We start from the raw sequence: 19172 nt of genomic DNA on the forward strand, positions 1-19172 counted from the left end.
AAGGTTCAATCTTTAAGTTCTAGAATCATATCTTTTAGTTTTTTATTAGTCAAGTCATTAATTTTAAATTTAAAAATAAAATCTTTTTCAAAAATTGGCTTTTCAATCATATATTTTCAAACATATCTTTTTCAATCAAATCTTTTTCAACCATATCTTTTCAATCATATCTTTTAAAAAAAAAACCAAATTTTCTTCAATCATATCTTTTCAATCATATCTTTTTAAGATCAAATTTTTTCAATCATATCTCTTTTAACTTTAATTTCAAAATATCTTTTTCTAACTTCTTATCTTTTCAAAATTAATTTCAAAATCTTTTTCAAAACCACCTAACTAATTATCTCTCTTCTATTTTCGAAAATCACCTCCTTCTTTTTCAAAAAATCTTTTTAATTAACTAATTAATTTAAATTCTAATTTTATCTCTTCTAACTTTTTCGAAAATTGATAACCCATTTTTCAAAATAAATTTTGAATTTCTCTCTCTCACCTCTTTCTAATTATTTTATTTATCTACTAACACTTCTCTTCTACTCATAATTCGAACCCTCTTCTATTCTCTCTCTGTGTTCGAATTTTTCCTCCTCTATTCTTCTTCTCTTCTATTCACATAAAAGAATCTCTATTCTGTGACATAGAGGATTCCTCTTCTTTTCTGTCCTTTTCTTTTTCGTATAAGCAGGAGCAAGGCCAATGACATTCTTGTTGATGCTGACCCTGAACCTGAAAGGACTCTAAAGAAGAAGCTAAGAGAAGCTAAAGCACAACAATCCAGAGAAAACCTTACAAAGAATCTTGAAAAAGAAGTAATGGCTAAACCCAACAACAATAACAATGCAAGGAAGATACTTAGTGACTACACTACACCAACTTCCAACTTCCATGGAAGAAGCATCTCAATCCCTGCCATTGGAGCAAACAATTTTGAGCTAAAGCCTCAATTAGTTTCTCTGATGCAACAGAATTGCAAGTTTTATGGACTTCCATCAGAAGATCCTTTTCAGTTCTTAATTGAATTCTTGCAGATCTGTGATACTGTTAAGACCAATGGAGTTGATCCCGAGGTCTACAAGCTTATGCTTTTCCCTTTTGCTGTAAGAGACAGAGCTAGAATATGGCTAGACTCTCAACCTAGAGATAGCTTGAACTCTTGGGATAAGCTGGTCACGGTTTTCTTAGCCAAATTATTTCTTCCTCAAAAGCTGAGTAAGCTTAGAGTGGATGTTCAAACCTTCAGGCAGAAAGAAGGTGAATCCCTCTATGAAGCATGGGAAAGATACAAGTAACCGACCAAAAAGTGTCCTTCTGACATGCTCTCAGAATGGACCATCCTGGATATATTCTATGATGGTCTGTCTGAATTGTCTAAGATATCATTGGACCATTCTGCAGGTGGATCTATTCACCTAAAGAAAACGCCTGCAGAAACTCAGGAACTCATTAAAATGGTTGCAAATAACCAGTTCATATACACCTCTGAAAGGAATCCTGTGAATAAGAGACGCCTCAGAGGAAGAGAGTTCTTGAAATTCATGCTCTGAATGCCATATTGGCTCAGAACAAAATATTGACTCAGCAAATTAATATGATTTCTCAGAGTCTGAATGGATTGCAAAATGCATGCAACAGTACTAAAGAAGCATCTTCTGAAGAAGAAGCTTATGATCCTGAGAACCCTACAATGGCAGAGGTGAATTACATAGGTGAAGCCTATGGAAACACCTATAATCCCTCATGGAGAAATCATCCAAATTTCTCATGGAAGGATCAACAAAAGCCTCAACAAGGCTTTAACAATAATAATGGTGGAAGAAACATATTTAGCAATGGCAAGCCTTTTCCATCATCCTCTTAACAACAGACAGAGAATTCTGAGCAGAATCCATCTAGCTTAGCAAATATAGTCTCTGATCTATCTAAGTCTACTCTCAGTTTCATGAATGAAACAAGGTCCTCCATCAAAAATTTGGAGACACAAGTGGGTCAGCTGAGTAAAAGGGTTACTGAAACTCCTCCTAGCACTCTCCAAAGCAATACAGAAGAGAATCCCAAAAGAGAGTGCAAGGTCATAACTGTGACCAACATGGCCGAACCTGGAGAGAGTGAAAAGGCAATGATTCCCAGTGAGAAAGACCTCAGGGAACGTCCACTGGCTATTAAGGAGTACCCCAATGAGGAACCATAGGAATCTGAGGCTCATACAGAGACCATAGAGATTCCATTGAACTTTCTTTTTACCATTCATGAGCTCTGATGACTATTTATCTTTTGAAGAAGATGAAAACATTACTGAAGGGCAAGTTGCCCAGTATTTAGGAGCAATCATGAAGCTGAATACCAAGCTATTTGGTAATGAGACTTGAGAGGATGAACCTCCATTGCTTATTAACGAACTGAATACCTAGGTTCAGCAAACTTTACCTCAAAAGAAATAGGATCCTGGTAAATTCTTAATACCTTGTACCATAGGCACCATGACCTTTGAGAAGGCTCTGTGTGACCTAGGGTTAGGTATTAACCTCATGCCATTCTCTGTAATGGAGAAACTAGGAATCTTTGAGGTACAAGCTGCAAGAATCTCACTAGAGATGGCAGGCAAATCAATAAAACAGGCTTATGGACTAGTAGAGGATGTGCTAGTGAAGGTTGAAGGCCTTTACATCTCTGCTGATTTCATAATCCTAGACACTAGGAAGGATGAGGATGAATCCATCATCCTTGGCAGACCTTTCCTAGCCACAACAAAAGCTGTGATTGATGTTGACAAAGGAGAGTTGGTCCTTCAATTAAATGAGGACTACCTTGTATTCAAGACTCAAGGTTCTCCTTCTGTACACATGGAGAAGAAGTATCAAAAGCTTCTCTCAATACAGAGTCAAACAAAGCCCCTCACATTCAAACTCTAAGTTTGGTGTTGGGAGGCCACAACCAAACTCTAAGTTTGGTGTTGAGAGGCCACAACCAAACTCTAAGTTTGGTGTTGAGAGGCCATAACCATGCTCTGATTATCTGTGAGGCTCTATGAGAGCCCACTGTCAAGCTATTGACATTAAAGAAGCACTTATTGGGAGGCAACCCAATTTTTTATTTATCTATGTTAAATTTCCATTATTGTTTTATGATTTCTTTAGGTTAATGATCATGTGGAGTCACAAAAACAACTGTAAAAATCATAGCAAATTCAAAATCAGCATTACAAACAGCACACCCTGGAGGAAGAACTTACTGGCATTTAAACGCCAGTAAGGGTAGCAGGATGGGCGTTAAACGCCCAGTCTGGTACCATTCTGGGCGTTTAACGCCATAAATGGGCACCAGACTGGCGTTTAACGCTAGAACAGGGCACCAAGCTGGCGTTTAATGCCAGAAAGGGAAGAAAAGCTGGCGTTAAACGCCAGAAACAGGCAACAACCTGATGTTTAACGCCAAAATTGCACTCTAAGGGCGTTTTGCACGCCTAAATGGAGCAGGGATGAGAAGTCCTTGACCCCTTAGGATCTGTGGACCCCACAGGATCCGAACCAACCTTAACTCATTCTCTCTCTCTCTCTCACACCTTTTCATAACACTCTTCCCCAAATACCCTTCACCAATCACCTCCGTATCTCTTCCCCAAAAACCCCGTCTACCTCCAAAATTCAAAATCCTTTCCCTTCCAAACCGAACCCAAAATACACGCACCCAACCCTCCCCCCACTCTTATATAAACCCCTCATCCCTCCTTTATTTTCACACATCATAATCACCTTATACCCCCTTGGCCGAATTCACTCTCTCCCTCCATCTCCTCCATTTTCTTCTTCTTCCCCTTCTTTCTTTCTTATTTTGCTCGAGGGCAAACAAACCTTTTAAGTTTAGTGTGGTAAAAGCATTGCTTTTTGTTTTTCCATAACCATTAATGGCACCTAAGGCCAGAGAAACCTCTAGAAAAAGGAAAGGGAAGGCAAAAGCTTCCACCTCCGAGTCATGGGAGATGGAGAGATTCATCTCAAAGGTCCATCAAGACCACTTCTATGAAGTTGTAGCCAAGAAGAAGGTGATCCCTGAGGTCCCTTTCATGGTCAAAAGGAATGAGTATCCGGAGATCTGACATGAGATCCGAAGAAGAGGTTGGGAAGTTCTCACTAACCCCATTCAACAAATCAGAATCTTAAGGGTTCAAGAGTTCTATGCAAACGCATGGATCACTAAGAACCATGATCAAAGTATGAACCCGAATCCAAAGAATTGGCTTACAATGGTTCAAGGGAAATACTTAGATTTCAGTTCGAAAAATGTAAGGTTGGCATTCAACTTACCAATGATGCAAGAAAATGCACGCCCCTACACTAGAAGGGTCAACTTTGATTAAAGGTTGGACCAAGTTCTCATGGATATATGTGTGGAAAGAGCTCAATGGAAAAGAGACTCAAGAGGCAAGCCGGTTTAATTGAGAAGACCGGACCTTAAGCCTGTGGCTAGAGGATGGTTGGAGTTCATCCAACGCTCTATCATTCCTACTAGCAACCGATTCGAAGTAACTGTGGATCGGGCCATCATGATCCATAGTATCATGATTGGGGAGGAAGTAAAAGTTCATGAGATCATACCTCTAGAACTCTACAAGGTGGTTGACAAGTCCTCCACTTTGGCAAGGTTAGCCTTTTCTTATCTCATTTGTCACCTATGCAGTTTAGCTGGAATTGTCATAGAGGAAGACATCCTCATTGAAGAGGACAAGCCCATCACTAAAAAGAGGATGGAGCAAATAAGAGAGCCCACTGATGGACTTCAACAAGAGCATGAGGAAGTTCCTCATCAAGAAATCCCTGAGATGCCTCAAGGGATGCATCTTCCTCCACACAACTATTGGGAGCAACTCAACAACTCTTTGGAAGGCTTGAGTTACAACATGGACCAACTAGGGGTGGAGCACCAAAAACACTCCATCATTCTCCATGAGATTAGAGAAGATCAAATAGCCATTAGGGAAGAGCAACAAAAGCAAGGAAGAGACATAGAGGAGCTCAGGCGTTCCATTGGATCTTCAAGAGGAAGAACAAGCCACCATCACTAAGGTGGACCCGTTCTTTGATTTCATTGTTCTTATTTTTTTGTTTTTTGAATTTGATGCTTTATGTTTGTCTATGTTTGTGTCTTTATTACATGATCATTAGTGTCTAGTGTCTATGCCTTAAAGCTATGAATAATTCCATGAATCCTTCACCTCTCCTAAATGAAAAATGTGCCTAATTACAAAAGAACAAGAAGTACTTGGATTTCAAATTTTATCTTGAAATTAGTTTAATTATTTTGATGTGGTGGCAATACTTTTTGTTTTTTGAATGAATGCTTGAACAGTGTATATTTTTTATAGTGAAGTTTATGAATGTTAAAATTGTTGGCTTTTGAAAGAATGATGAACAAAGAGAAATGTTATTGATAATCTGAAAAATCATGAAGTTGATTATTGAAGCAAGAAAAACCAGTGAAAAAGAAAAAAAAGTAGCAAAAAAAAAAGAAAAAAGAAAAATGGTGAAAAAGAAAAAGAAAGAAAAAGAAAAAGCAAGCAGAAAAAACCAATAGCCCTTTAAACCAAAAGGCAAGGGTAAAGAGGATCCAAGGCTTTCAGCATTAATGGATAGGAGGGCCTAAAGGAATAAAATTTTGGCCTAAGCGGCTAAATCAAGCTGTGCCTAACCATGTGCTTGTGGCATGAAGGTACAAGTGAAAAGCTTGAGACTGAGTGGTTAAAGTCGTGATCCAAAACAAAAAGAGTGTGCTTAAGAACTCTGGATACCTCTAATTGGGGACTTTAGCAAAGCTAAGTCACAATCTGAAAAGTTTCACCCAGTTATGTGTCTGTGGCATTTATGTATCCGGTGGTAATACTGGAAAACAAAGTGCTTAGGGCCACGACCAAGACTCATAAAGTAGCTGTGTTCAAGAATCAACATACTGAACTAGGAGAATCAATAACACTATCAAGAATTCTGAATTCCTATAGATATCAATCATTCTGAATTTCAAAGGAGAAAGTGAGATGCCAAAACTGTTCAGAAGCAAAAAGCTACTAGCCCTGCTCATCTAATTGGGACTAAGTTTCATTGATATTATGGAATTCATTGTATATTCTCTTCTTTTTATTCTATTTTGTTTTCAGTTGCTTAGAGACAAGCAACAATTTAAGTTTGGTGTTGTGATGAGCGGATAATTTATACGCTTTTTGGCACTATTTTTAGGTAGTTTTTAGTATGATTTAGTTAGTTTTTAGTAAATAATTATTAGTTTTTAAGCAAAATTCACATTTCTGGAGTTTACTATGAGTTTGTGTATTTTTCTGTGATTTCAGGTATTTTCTGGCTGAAATTGAGGGACCTGAGCAAAAATCTGATTCAGAGGCTGAAAAAGGGCTGCAGATGCTGTTGGATTCTGACCTCCTTGCACTCGAAATGAATTTTTTGGAGCTACAGAAACCCAAATGGTGCGCTGTCAATTGAGTTGGAAAGTAGACATCCTGGGCTTTCCTAAAATATAGTCTATACTTTGCCTGAGTTTTGACGATGCAAACTGGCGTTCAAACGCCAACTTCCTGCCTTATTTTGGAGTTAAACGCCAGAAACAGGATAAAAGCTGGAGTTAAACGCCCAAACTGGCATAAAAGCTGGCGTTTAACTCCAAGAAAAGTCTCTACACATGAAAGCTTCAATGCTCAGTCCAAGCACACACCAAGTGGGCCTGGAAGTGGATTTCTGCATCATTTACTTATTTCTGTAAACCCTAGTAACTAGTCTAGTATAAATAGGACCTTTTACTATTGTATTACAGATCTTTGATCAATTTTATGCTATCTTAGACTTTTATGGGGGCTGGCCATTCGGCCATGCCTGGACCTTCATCACCTATGTATTTTCAAGGGTGGAGTTTCTACACCTCATAAATTAAGGTATGGAGCTCTGCTGTTCCTCGAGTATTAATGCAAAGTACTATTGTTCTTCTATTCAATTTAAGCTTATTCTTATTCCAAGATATTTATTCATACACAAGAACATGATGAATGTGATGATCAAGTTACACTCATCACCATTCTCACTTATGACCGCGTGGCTGACAAACACTTCCGTTCTACATGAAAACAAGCTTGAATGCATATCTCTTGGGACTCTAATCAACGATTCACATCGTTTCCCCTCTGACAATGGGGCATCTGAATCTGAGATTAGAACCTTTGTGGTATAGGCTAGAAATAATTGGCAGCATTCCTGAGATCCGAAAAGTCTAAACCTTGTCTGTGGTATTCCGAGTAGGATCTGGGAAGGGATGACTGTGACGAGCTTCAAACTCGTGACTGTGGGGTGTAGTGACAGTGCGCAAAAGGATCATTGGATCTTATTCCGACACGATCGAGAATCGACAGCTGATTAGCCATGCGGTAGCTGTGCCTGGTATTTTTCATACGAGACGAGAAATCCGACAGTTGATTAGCCGTACAGAAACCGTAGAGGACCATTTTCACTGAGAGGACGGGAGGTAGCCATTGATAACGGTGATCCCCAACATACAGCTTGCCATGGAAAGGAGTATGAATGATTGAATGAAGACAGTAGGAAAGTAGAGATTCAGAAGGAATAATGCATCTCCATACGCTTATCTGAAATTCCCACTAATGAATTACATAAGTATCTCTATCTTTATTTTATGTTTATTTATCTTTTAATTATCAAAGCTTCATAACCATTTGAATCTGCCTGACTGAGATTTACAAGATGACCACAACTTGCTTTAAGCCGACTATCTCTGTGGGATCGACCCTTACTCACGTAAGGTATTACTTCGACAACCCAGTGCACTTGCTGGTCAGCTGCACGAAGTTGTGTATCACGATTTCGTGTACCAGTGTGCATGCTATTTAGGATGTTTGCTTGATATATATAGCATAAATGTTCATTTGCATTACTTTTGGAGATTCGAAGTACTAGACTTTAGATATTAGGACTGATCACCTTAATATCAATTGTTTGGTGTTGACATGACCCAAATGGCGTCTCGTGAACGTGAGTGAGATAATACGGTTGATTCTCTGGCTGCTGGTGTGCAAATTTCTGTTGAAGGAATGGAGCGAACAAACTAGAAATGGTGGCAGAGATGGTAATGAACCTCGTAGTGGAGAAAACCAAGGACTTAAAAATTGTGCAGCTAAAGTAAAAGTCAATGGCATTAGTTAGAAAGGTAAAAGAATACAAGAAGATGTTTGGTGGAAGCTAAGCGAGTGAATGATTAAGTTCTTAGTGGGTTATAATCAGAGTGACACAGCGGAAGCGCCGTGATTTTGGTAACTCTAGAACTGTAGGGACGTGAGGAAGAAGCCTTGGGATATGAGAATGATTTAAGGATTGCTATAGGATCGATGAATGGAAAGTGTGAATATGTGGTTTAGGTTATAATGGGTTAACTCAGAAGAAGAAATTGAGAAATTGTTTAGTGTTCGAGATGGCTGGAAGAATTTGAGATTTAATTTGATTTAGATGGCACTCCTAAAGGATAAAGAAATTTGTAGTCACTGAGAAAGAGTTAGATGAAACTAAAAAAATGAAACATATGGGTTTAGCTTAGGATTGAATTAGGAATAGGGTATTACATTGATGTTGAGGAATGGCAAAACAAATGGTAAGAGGTTGATTAAATATGAGGGAGCGTATATGAAGATTTGAGAGCGAATTTTTGAGGACAAAAATTTCTGTTAGGTGGGTAGAATGTAAAACCTGCAAATTAGTAAATAATTAACTAATAAATTAATTATTATTTAAAGAAATTAGAAATATGAATTTTATAACTTAATGAGATAGAGTTAATTAAAATAGGATTTTGACACTAATTTTAAAGAATTTGTCCCAAAATTGGGCCAAACGGGCTGAATTGAGCAAATCGGACCCATAACGGGCCCAAGGCCCAGCCCATTATCACCTAATAAAAATGGCTTCAGCCATCTTCTCTCTCCCTCAAAGGCAATTCATGTTACACTCTAACGGGGAGAAGAAAAGGGATTTTTCCAAACCCATGGCATAATTTCAATCTCACATAACCTTTGATCCGAAGCTCCAATTGACGAGCCGTCAGCAGCCACGCATTCGTCTCGGAATTCTCTATAAACCCCATCCAATATTTTGGTAAGAAAATTGAATTTTCATGATCAGTCCTTCCCCTTTCAGTTTCGTGATTTTGAGGTTTTGATTTTTGACAAATTATGTGATTTTGGTGTTTGATGAGCGGATAATTTATACGCTTTTTGACATTGTTTTTAGGTAGTTTTAAGTATGTTTTAGTTACTTTTTATTATATTTTTATTATTTTTTATGCAAAAATCACATTTCTGAACTTTACTATGAGTGTTTGTGTTTTTCTATAATTTCAGGTATTTTCTGGCTGAAGTTGAGGGACCTGAGCAAAAATCTGATTCAGAGGCTGTTAAAGGACTCCAGATGCTGTTGGATTCTGACCTCCCTGCACTCAAATGCGTTTTTCTGGAGCTACAAAGATCCAATTGGCGCGTTCTCAACTGGGCTGGAAAGCCAACATCTTGGGCTCTTCAGAAATGTATAATAGTTTATACTTTGTCTGATATTTGATGGCCCAAACTGGCATTCAAACACCAGCTAGAGACCCTTTTCAGGCGTAAAACGCCGGAACTGGCACCAGAACTGGAGTTAAACACTAAAACTGGCATCCAAGCTGGCGTTTAACTCTAGAAAAGGCCTATGCACGTGTAAAGCTCAATGCTCAGCCCAATCACACACCAAGTAGGCCTCGGAAGTGGATTTCTGCACTATCTGCACTTAGTTACTTATTTTCTGTAATCCTTAGTAACTAGTTTAGTATAAATATAACTTTTTACTATTGTATTAAAGGAGGATCTTATGCCATTTTTCACATTTTGGGAGGCTGGCCATTCGACCATGCCTAGACCTTTTTCTCTTATGTATTTTCCAACGGTGGAGTTTCTACACCTCATAGATTAAGGTGCGGAGCTCTGCTGTTCTTCATGAATTAATGCAAGTACTATTGTTTCTCTTTCAATTCACGCTTACTTCTTCTCCAAGATATACTCTCGTACTTAATTCAGTTAAGTCAGAATGAAGGGGTGACCCATGACAATCACCCACTATCTTCGTTACTCGCTTAGCCAAGATCCGCGTGCCTAACAACCACAAGTGGTCTACATAATGTTCAACGTAGTCATTGGATGACAGCCGGAGTATAGTCTCTTGGGTCTCTGATCCACAGATTTGACTTGCCTCTCTTGACAACAGAGCATTTGAATCTGTGAGATTTGAACCTTCGTGGTAGACGCTAGAACCAATTGGCAGCATTCCCGAGATCCGAAAAGTCTAAACCTTGTCTGTGGTATTCCGAGTAGGATCTGGGATGGGATGACTGTGACGAACTTCAAACTCACAAATGTTGGGCACAGTGACAGTGTGCAAAAGGATAGAGAGATCCTATTCCGACACAAGTGAGAACCGACAGATGATTAGTCGTGCGGTAGCTGTGCCTGATATTTTTCATCTGAGACGAGAGATTCGACATTTGATTAGCCGTACAGAAACCATATCTGGACCATTTTCACTGAGAGGACGGATGGTAGCCATTGACAATGGTGATCCACCAACATACAGCTTGCCATAGAAGGGAGCACGCATGATTGGATGAAGACAATAGGAAAGTAGAGGTTCAGAAGCAACAAAGCATCTACAAATGCTTATCTGAAATTCCCACCAATGAATTACATAAGTATCTTTATTTTAATTTACGTTTTATTTATCTTTCAATTATCAAAACTCATAACCAATTGAATCTGCCTGACTAAGATTTAAAGGATGACCATAGCTTGCTTCAAGCCGGCAATCTCCGTGGGATCGACCCTTACTCGCGTAAGGTTTTATTACTTGGACGACCCAGTGCACTTGCTGGTTAGTTGTACCGGAGTTGTGAAAAGTGTGATCACAATTTCGTGGACCAAGTTTTTGGCGCCATTGCCTGGGATTGTTTGAGTTTGAAGAACTGACGGTTCATCTTGTTGCTTATATTAGGTAACCTTCTTTCTTGTTTCAACCTTTATTTTTTTTTCAAAAAGTTTAAATAAAATAAAATAAAATAAAATAATACGAAAAAAAATTAATAGAATCATAAAACCAAAAATTTTTTTGTGTTTCTTGTTTGAGTCCTGTGTCAAATTTTAAGTTTGGTGTCAACTGCATGTTTTTAGTTTTTCTTAAGATTTTTGAAAATTCATGAATTGTGTTCTACTTTGATCTTCAAGTTGTTCTTGATGATTTTCCTTGTTTGATCTTTAATTTTTCTTGTTTTGTGTCTTTTCTTATTTTTCTTGTGTATTTTCGAATTGTTAGTGTCTCTAGTACAAAAGTTCTTAAGTTTGGTGTCTTGTATGTCTTTCTTTTCTTAAAAATTGTCAAAAATATGTTCTTGATGTTCATCATGATCTTCAAAGTGTTCTTGGTGTTCATCTTGACATTCAAAGTGTTATTGCATGAATTATTTGTTTTGATCTTAAATTTTTATATTTTGTTTTATTTTGTTATTTTTCTCTTTCCTCATTAAAAATTCAAAAGTAAAAAAATTATCTTTTCCTTATTCTTCTCATAATTTTCGAAATTTTGAGTTGACTTGGTAAAAAATTTTTAAAATTTAGTTGTTTCTTGTTAGTCAAGTCAAAATTTCAATTTAAAAACTTTATCTTTTCAAATCTTTTTCAAAATCAATTCTTTTTCATTTTTTTATGATTTTTGAATTTCATTCTGAAAATTTTTCAAAATCTTTTTCATTTTTCTTTTAATGTTTTCAAAAATTTTAAAACTACTTTTCTCAAAATCTTTTTCGTAATTTCTTTCATATTTTCCAAAATTCTTGCTAACAATTAATGTTTTGATTCAAAAATTTCAAGTTAGTTATTTTCTTGTTAAGAAAGTTTTAATCTTTGAATTCTAGAATCATATCTTTTCGTTTTTTGTTAGTCAAATCATTAACTTTAATTTTAAAAATCAAATCTTTTTAATTTCTTTTTCAATTCTTTTTCAAAATAAATTTCAATCATATCTTTTTAAAATTTTAATTTCAAAATCTTTTTCTAACCTCTTAACTTTTCAAAATTTATTTTCAAATCTTTTTCAACTAACTACTTGACTTGTTTGTTTTAATTTTAAAAAAAAGTTTACTATTTCTTATCTTTTTCAAAACCACCTAACTACTTTTCCACTTCTAATTTTTGAAAATCACTAACCACTTTTTCAAAAATCTTTTTGATTAACTAATTGTTTTAGCTTTTAATTTTCTTGTATTTCTTTTTCAAATTTTCAAAACTAACTTAATTAATTAAATAAAAATAAAAATATTTTTTTTACCTCTTCTTAAAATTCGAATACTCTCTCTCATCTCTCTCTATTTATTTTATTTATTCACTAACATTTTTCTTCTACTCATCTAATAATTTGAACCCTCTCCCTCTCTGTGTTTTCGAATTCTTCTTATTCTCTCTCTACCTTATTCTTCTATTCTTCTTTTCCTCTGACACATAAAGGAATCTCTATACTGTGACATAGAGGATTCCACTACTCTCTTTGTTCTCTTCTTTTTCATATGAACAGGAACAAGGATAAAGACATTCTTGTTGAAGTTGATCCTGAACTTGAAAGGACTCTGAAGAGGAAGCTGAGAGAAGCTAAAGCATAACACTCCGGAGAGGACCTTACAGCAAATTTCGAAAAAGAGGCAGACATGGCAGCCGAACCTGAGAACAATGGTGGAGATGCAAAGAAGATGCTTGGTGACTTTACTACACCAACTTTCAACTTCTATAGAAGAAGCATCTCAATTCCTGTAATTGGAGCAATCAACTTTGAGCTTAAGCCTCAACTAGTTTCTCTAATGCAGCAGAATTGCAAGTTTTATGGACTTCCATTGGAAGATCCTCATCAGTTCTTAGCTGAATTTTTACAAATCTGTGACACTGTTAAGACCAATGGGGTTGATCCCGAGTTTTACAGACTTATGCTTTTCCCCTTTGCTGTAAGAGACAAAGCTAGGATATGGTTGGACTCACAACCTAGGAAAAGCCTGAACTCTTGGGAAAAGTTGGTCAATGCTTTCTTGGCCAAATTCTTTCCACCTCAAAAGATGAGCAAGTTTAGAGTGGAAGTCCAAACATTCAGACAGAAGAAAGGTGAATCTCTCTATGAAGCTTGGGAAAAGTACAAGCAAATAATCAGAAGGTGTCCTTCTAACATGCTTCTAGAATGGAGCATCTTATGTATATTCTATGATGATCTATCTGAATTGTCCAAGATGTCATTGGACCACTCTGCTGGTGGATCTCTTCATCTGAAGAAAACCCCTGCAGAAGCCCAGGAACTCATTAAGATGGTTACAAACAACTAGTTCATGTACACTTCTGAAAGAAGTCTTGTGAATAATGGGATGACTCAGAAGAAAAGAGTTCTTGAGATTAATACTCTGAATGCCATATTGGCTCAGAACAAAATATTGACTCAGCAAGTCAATATGATTTTTCAGAATCTGACTGGATTACAAGCTGCATCCGGCAGTACTAAAGAAGCCTCTTCTGAAGGAGAAAATTATGACCTTGAGAATCCTACAATGGAAGAGATGATTTACATGGGAGAATCCTATGGAAACACCTATAATCCTTCATGGAGAAATCATCCAAATTTCTCATGGAATGATCAACAGAAGCCTCAACAAGGCTTCAATAATAATAATGGTGGGAGAAATAGGTTTGGCAATAACAAGCCTTTTCTGTCATCTTCTCAACAACAGACAGAAAATTCTGAGCAGAGCCTCTCTGGCTTAGCAACCATAGTCTCTGATCTATCTAAGACCACTCTCAGTTTCATGACTGAAACAAGGTCCTCCATCAAAAATTTGGAAGCACAAGTGGGTCAGCTGAGTAAAAAAGTTACTGAAATCCCCCACAGTACTCTCCCAAGCAATATAGAAGAGAATCCAAAGAGAGAGTGCAAGGCCATCAATATATCCAAAGTGGCCGAACCTATAGAGGAGGAAGAGACAGTGATTTTTAGTGAGGAAGACCTCAATGGACGTCCACTGACCACTAAGGAGTTCCCTAATGAGGAACCAAAGGAATCTGAGGCTCATACAGAGACCATAGAGATTCCACTAAACTTACTATTGCCATTCATGAGCTCTGATGAGTATTCTTCCTCTGAAGAGGATAAAGATATTATTGAAGAGCAAGTTGCTCGGTATCTAGGAGCAATCATGAAGCTGAATGCCAAGTTATTTGGTAATGAGACTTGGGAGGATGAACCTCTATTGCTCAACAAGAAACTGAATGCCTTGGTTCAGCAGAAATTACCTCAGAAGAAACCGGATCCCGGAAGGTTCTTAATACCTTGAACCATAGGCACCATGACCTTTGAGAAGGCTCTGTGTGACCTGGGGTCAGGTATAAACCTCATGCCACTCTCTATAATAGAGAAACTAAGGATCTCTGAGGTACAAGCTGTAAGAATCTTACTAGAGATGGTAGACAAATCAATAAAACAGGCTTATGGACTTGTAGAGGATGTCTTAGTGAAGGTTGAAGGCTTTTACATCCCTGCTGACTTCATAATCCTAGACAATGGGAAGGATGAGGATGAATTCATCATCCTTGGAAGACCCTTCCTAGCCACAGACAGAGGAGAGTTAGTCCTTCAATTGAATGAGGACTACCTTATGTTTAAGGCTCAAGGATCTTCTTCTGTAAACATGGAGAAGAAGCATGAAAAGCTTCATCCAATTCTCTCCATACAGATTCAAGCAGAGCCCCCACATTCAAACTCTAAGTTTGGTGTTGGGAGGCTGGTGCACGAGAATTACACTCACACTATGTAATTCTGCACAATTAACCAGCAAGTACACTGGGTCGTCCAAGTAATACCTTACGTGAGTAAGGGTCGAATCCCACGGAGATTGTTGGCTTGAAGCAAGCTATGGTTATCTTATTATTCTTAGTCAGGATACCAATTATAGTTATCAATTGACTTTCAAATGAACAAGAGAGTGTGGATTAAATAATACTTATTATGCAGTAATGGAAAATATGTTGGAGTTTTGGAGATGCTTTGTCTTCTAAATCTCTGCTTTCCCTCTGTCTTCTTCTTCATGCACGCAAGGTTCCTTGATGAGCGGATAATTTATACGCTTTTTGGCATTATTTTTAGGTAGTTTTTAGTAAGTTCAAGCTACTTTTAGGGATGTTTTCATTAGTTTTTATGTTAAATTCACATTTCTGGACTTTACTATGAGTTTGTGTGTTTTTCTGTGATTTCAGGTAATTTCTGGCTGAAATTGAGGGACTTGAGCAAAACTCTGAAAAAGGCTGACAAAAGGACTGCTGATGCTGTTGGAATCTGACCTCCCTACACTCAAAATGGATTTTCTGGAGCTACAGAACTTCAAACGCTCTCAACGGCGTTGGAAAGTAGACATCCAGAGCTTTCCAGCAATATATAATAGTCCATACTTTATTCGGAAATTGACGACGTAACTTGGCGTTGAACGCCAAGTACATGCTGCTGTCTGGAGTTAAACGCCAGAAAAACGTCATCATCCGGAGTTGAACGCCCAAAATACGTCATAACTCGGAGTTCAACTCCAAGAGAAGCCTCAGCTCGTGGATTGATCAAGCTCAGCCCAAGCATACACCAAGTGGGCCCCGGAAGTGGATTTATGCATCAATTACTTACTCATGTAAACCCTAGGAGCTAGTTTATTATAAATAGAACATTTAACTATTGTATTAGACATCTTTGGTCTCAGTTTTGTTTTATTCTTCATCCTAAGAGGCTATTGATCACCTTTTAGGGGGCTGGCCATTCGGCCATGCCTGAACCTTTTACTTAAGTATTTTCAACGGTGGAGTTTCTGCACACCATAGATTAAGGGTGTGGAGCTCTGCTGTACCTCAAGTTTCAATACAATTACTATTACTTTTCACTCAATTCTCTCTTATTCTTATTCCAAGATATACGTTGCACAACACTTTGATGAATGTGGTGATCCGTGACACTCATCATCATTCTCACTTATGAACGCGCGTGATTGACAACCACTTCCGTTCTACCTTAGGCCGGGCGCATATCTCTTAGATTCCCCAACAGAATCTTCGTGGTATAAGCTAGATAGATGGCGGCATTCATGAGGATCCGGAAAGTCTAACCTTGTCTGTGATATTCCGAGTAGGATCCTGGGAATCCGGAAAGTCTACCTTGTCTGTGGTATTCCGAGTAGGATTCCGGTATTGAATGACTGTGACGAGCTTCAAACTCCTGAAGGCTGGGCGTTAGTGACAAACGCAAAAGAATCAATAGATTCTATTCCAACCTGATTGAGAACCGACAGATGATTAGCCGTGCTGTGACAGAGCATTTGGACCATTTTCACTGAGAGGATGGGATGTAGCTATCAACCAAGGGTGATGCCTCCAGACGATTAGCCGTGCAGTGACAGCGCATAGGACCATTTTCCCGAGAGGATTAAAAGTAGCCATTGATGATAGTGATGCCCTACATACAGCTTGCCATGGAAAGGAGTAAGAAGGATAGAGATTCAAGAGGAGCACAGCATCTCCATACACTTATCTAAAATTCCCACTATTAATTTACATAAGTATTTCTATCCCTTTTATTTTCTATTTTATTATTAATTTTCGAAACCATAAACCAATTTAATCTGCCTAACTGAGATTTGCAAGGTGACCATAGCTTGCTTCATACCAACAATCTCTGTGGGATCGACCCTTACTCATGTAAGGTTTATTACTTGGACGACCCAGTACACTTGCTGGTTAGTTGAACGGAGTTGTGAATTCAACTGGTGCCATAATAATGATTTTATACAAGTACAAAAGAATATGGATCACAATTTCATCCACCAAGTTTTTGGCGCCGTTGCCGGGGATTGTTCGAGTATGGACAACTGACGGTTCATCTTATTGCTCAGATTAGGTAATTTTCTTTTCTAAAATCTTTTTCAAAATTTTTCTTTTATTTTTCGTTTTTCCAAACTTTATTTTCAAAAAAAAAATTAATAAAAATCCAAAAAAAATTAGAAAATCATAAAAAAAAATTTTTTGTGTTTCTTGTTTGAGTCTTGAGTCAATTTTTAAGTTTGGTGTCAATTGCATGCTTTAAAAATTTTCTTGCATTTTTTTCGAAAATTCCATGCATTCATAGTGTTCTTCATGATCTTCAAGTTGTTCTTGATAAGTCTTCTTGTTTGATCTTGATGTTTTCTTGTTTTGTTTCTTTTCTTGTTTTTCATGTGCATCTTTGCATTCATATTTTCCAAGCATTAAAAATTTCTAAGTTTGGTATCTTGCATATTTTCTTTGCATAAAAAATTTTTCAAAATTATGTTCTTGATGTTCATCATGATCTTCAAAGTGTTCTTGGTGTTCATCTTGACATTCATAGCATTCTTGCATGCATTCATTGTTTTGATCTAAAAATTTCATGCATTAAGTATTTTTGTTGTTTTTCTCTCTCATAATTAAAAAAATTCAAAAATAAAAAATATCTTTTCCTTATTTCTCTCCAAATTTTCGAAATTTTGGGTTGACTTGGTCAAAAATTTTCAAAATTTGTTGTTTCTTACAAGTCAAGTCAAAATTTCAATTTTAAAAATCTTGTCTTTTCAAAATCTTTTTCAAAAATCATATCTTTTTCATCTTTTTTTTTCTATCTTTCGAAAATTTCAAAAATATTTTTCAAAATATTTTCAAAATCTTTTTCTTATCTTTATATCATATTTTCGAAAATTCACTAATAATTAATGTGATTGATTCAAAAATTTGAAGTTTGTTACTTTCTTGTTAAGAAAGGTTCAATCTTTAAGTTCTAGAATCTTATCTTGTAGTTTCTTGTTAGTGAAGTAAGTAATTTCAAATTTTTAAATTAAAATCTTTTTATCTCTTATCTTATCTTTTTCAAAATTTTATCTTTTTCAAAATTTGAATTCAAAATATCTTATCTAACTTCCTATCTTCTTACCTTTTTAAAAAAATTTTGATTTCAAATCTTTTTCAATCAACTAACTAACTTTTTGTTTGTTTCTTATCTTTTTCCAAACCACCTAACTACTTTTCCCTCTTCAATTTTCGAAAATATCTCACCCCTTTTTCAAAAATTCTTTTTAATTAACTATTTGTTTCATGTTTTAATTTTAATTACATTTTATCTCTAATTTTCGAAAATTACTAATCTCTTTTTCAAAATTATTTTTGAAATTTCCCTTCTCTTTTCTTATTCTATTTAATTATTTATTTACTAACACTTCTCTTCACCTCTCTTCATCCAAAAATCCGAATCCATCCACCTAAAGAAAACGCCTGAAGAGGCTCAAGAACTCATTGACATGGTTGCAAACAACCAGTTCATGTACACTTCTGAGAGGAATTCCGTGAACAATGGGATACCTCAGAAGAAAGGTGTTCTTGAAATTGATACTCTGAATGCCATATTGACTCAGAACAAAGTGTTGACTCAACAGGTCAACATGATCTCTCAAAATCTGAATGGATGGCAACATGCATCCAACAGTACTAGAGAGGCAGCTTCTAAAGAAGCTTATGATCCTGAAAACCCTGCCATGGCAGAGGTTAATTACATGGGTGAACCTTATGGAAACACCTATAACTCATCATGGAGAAATCATCCAAATTTCTCATGGAAGGATCAACAAAAGCCTCAACAAGGCTTTAACAATGGTGGACGCAACAGGCTAAACAATAGCAAGCCATATCCATCATCTTCTCAGCAACAGACAGAGAACTCTGAACAAAACACCTCTAATTTAGCTAATGTAGTCTCTGATCTGTCAAAGGCCACTTTCAGTTTCATGAGTGAAACAAGATCCCCCATTAGAAATCTGGAGGCACAAGTAGGCCAGCTGAGTAAGAAAGTCATTGAAACTCCTCCCAGTATTCTCCCAAGCAATACAGAAGAGAATCCAAAAGGAGAGTGCAAGGCCATTGATGTGATCAATGTGGCCGAATGCATAAAAGAGGAGGAGAACGAAAATCCTAGTGAGGAAGACCTCCTGAGACGTCCCTCAAGCAAGAAGGAGTTTCCTATTAAGGATCCAAAGGAATCTGA

At 36.9% G+C, this 19172-nt stretch overlaps 1 non-coding gene across 1 annotated transcript; it reads right to left on the reverse strand.

Annotated features, from left to right (window-relative positions):
• Positions 1–1211: 1211 nt before the first annotated feature.
• On the reverse strand, positions 1212–1315 carry LOC130964532 (small nucleolar RNA R71). Its single transcript, XR_009080622.1, has one exon. It is a non-coding gene; the product is annotated as a small nucleolar RNA R71 (small nucleolar RNA).
• Between the last annotated feature and the right edge of the window lie 17857 nt (positions 1316–19172).

This window comes from Arachis stenosperma, chromosome 2 (assembly GCF_014773155.1).
Source record: "Arachis stenosperma cultivar V10309 chromosome 2, arast.V10309.gnm1.PFL2, whole genome shotgun sequence".
Lineage (NCBI taxonomy): Eukaryota > Viridiplantae > Streptophyta > Magnoliopsida > Fabales > Fabaceae > Arachis > Arachis stenosperma.